This window comes from Microtus ochrogaster, chromosome 10, assembly GCF_000317375.1.
Source record: "Microtus ochrogaster isolate Prairie Vole_2 chromosome 10, MicOch1.0, whole genome shotgun sequence".
Classification (NCBI taxonomy): domain Eukaryota; kingdom Metazoa; phylum Chordata; class Mammalia; order Rodentia; family Cricetidae; genus Microtus; species Microtus ochrogaster.
In genome coordinates this window covers 51974623-51976770 of record NC_022016.1, presented here as the reverse complement: position 1 = coordinate 51976770, position 2148 = coordinate 51974623, and the positions used below count along the sequence as shown (strand labels likewise).

General features: G+C 42.5%; 1 protein-coding gene and 1 non-coding gene across 2 annotated transcripts in view; both read right to left on the bottom strand.

Moving 5' to 3' along the window:
• Ppp1r8 (protein phosphatase 1 regulatory subunit 8) overlaps positions 1–2148 on the bottom strand; it is a 26280-nt gene that overhangs the window by 19373 nt on the left and 4759 nt on the right. The gene's annotated exons all lie outside the window — the stretch shown is intronic.
• LOC113456674 lies at positions 1826–1990 on the bottom strand. Its single transcript, XR_003377436.1, has one exon.

The following is a 2148-nucleotide window of genomic DNA, read 5'->3' as shown; positions in this document are numbered from 1 at the left end:
GTGGTTAAGAGCATTGCCTGCTCTTCCAAAGGTCCTGAGTTCAATTCCCAGCAACCACATGGTGGCTCACAACCATGTATAATGAGGTCTGGTGCCCTCTTCTGGCCTGCAGGCATACACACAGACAGAATATTGTATACATAATAAGTAAATAAATGTATTTTTTAAAAATAATCAGAATGATCTTGAACTTCTGACCCTCCTGCATCTACCTCCTAGGTGCTAAGATTACATACGTATACCACAAACCCATTTAAATTTGAACATTTAAAAATGCCAGCCATGTGGTAAATGCCTTCACTTCTAGGTAGAGGCAAGTCTCTGCGAGTTTCAGGCCAGAGCTACATAGTGGGACCCACCTTAAAATAAGGTTATTTTTACTTTATGAGTTGGTGTGCAACATATGTCATGTGTGCAGGTGGAAGCCAGAAGAGGGCATTCATCCCCTAGATACAGATTTATAGGTGGTCGCAAGCTGCCCAACCATATAAGGAATCGCACTCAAGTCCTTTGAAACGACAGATTCTCAATGGCTTGAGCCCCCTCTCCAGACCCCAGTTTGAGCATTTAACCCTCACCTCTACATTATATAATTCCCTTAACCCATTAGTGTTAAAGTATAAACCAGCTATGAACGTTTTAAAGAGTAAATAAAGCTGGGAGGGAGGCAGAGGCAGGCGGATCCTTGTGAGTTCGAGGCCAAGCCTGTACCCCAGTGGAGCATGATTAATAAAAACCCAGAGACAGAAATATTGGGGTTCAACCTGAAGGTCAGAAAAGCAAAACAGCCAGCCCCTGGCTCTTACATTTACTTCAGTCCGAAAATGGCGATCCTGCCTCCAGGAATCTCAGAATGAGACTGTGTGAGAGCTGTCTCCTCCCATCCTCTCTAGTGCTGGGATTAAAGGCTTGCACCATTACCACAGGGTTTCTATGGCATGTTAGTATGGCTACTGGGATTAAAGGTGTGTGCCACCATTGCCTGGTCTGTAAGGCTGATCAGTGCAGCTGTTTTATTCTCTGAATTTCAGGCAAGCTTTATTTATTAAAATACAAATGAAACATCACTACACCCCAGCATTAAGGAAGTAGAGGCAGGAGGATCACAATAAATCAAAGGCCAGCCTGGTCTACATAGTGAGTTTCAGGAAAGTCATGGGGTAGCTCCTGAGACTTTGACTCAAAACCACACACATGCTGCCCCCTCCAGAAAAAAAAGTTAATATTAAGACAATGGAAGCCTGGTATAGTGGCTCCGGCCTAAACTCCCTGCGCTTTGGAGGCTGAGACAGGAGGACTACTATAGACTCAAGGTCTGCCTGGGGTACATAGTAAGTTCTAGAACTGCCTAAAAGACTCTATCTCAAAATGGTGATTGGGGAATGCACTCATTATCCAGAGGCAGAGCTCTGTGAGTGTGAGGCTAGCCTGATCTACATAGCGAGTTACAAGCTGTAATGGAGAGTTCTGAAACATTAACACCGTCTTCTAAGGTAGCATTTATGAAGGTTGAATCTCACTGTATTTCTCACTCATATTTTTATGTATGAAGATTGTGTCCTCACTAACTTGTCTGCTAATAAACCAGTGTTCACAGTGGGTTACAAGCAATGATTCTAGGCTGCAAAAGACATTAGAGATTGAGTTGGGGGGGTTCTCATATTACAGGCACACATTCACAATCAATAGCATACCAACCACAGGAATGTTAAAAGGGAATATTAATGAAAAACACTTCTTATAATTAAGAAAGTATGTTAAAAAGTGACTCAATCATGGAATGCTCTTGCTCTAATTTTTGGCTAACTATGACTGACCACTATCCAGATGTGCCTCTGAGTTATAACTCAGAGTGTGTCTTTACACACTGGGCCTAAAAGACTCATGGCTTTTACTTTAATATTGCACTTCTTCAACCCAACTACCACGATATATCACAAGCCTTGAAACAAGACTAGGATATAGATAGCTCGGTTAGTATCAAGTGCTGGTCAAATCTAAATCCTTAAAATAAATACACCTAGGCTAAGGGGTACAGCTGAGCAGTAGAACACTGCCTAGAATGCACGAGACCCTTGTCTAATCACTAACTAGCCTGGAAAAATACACACACACACACACACACACACACACACACACACACACACA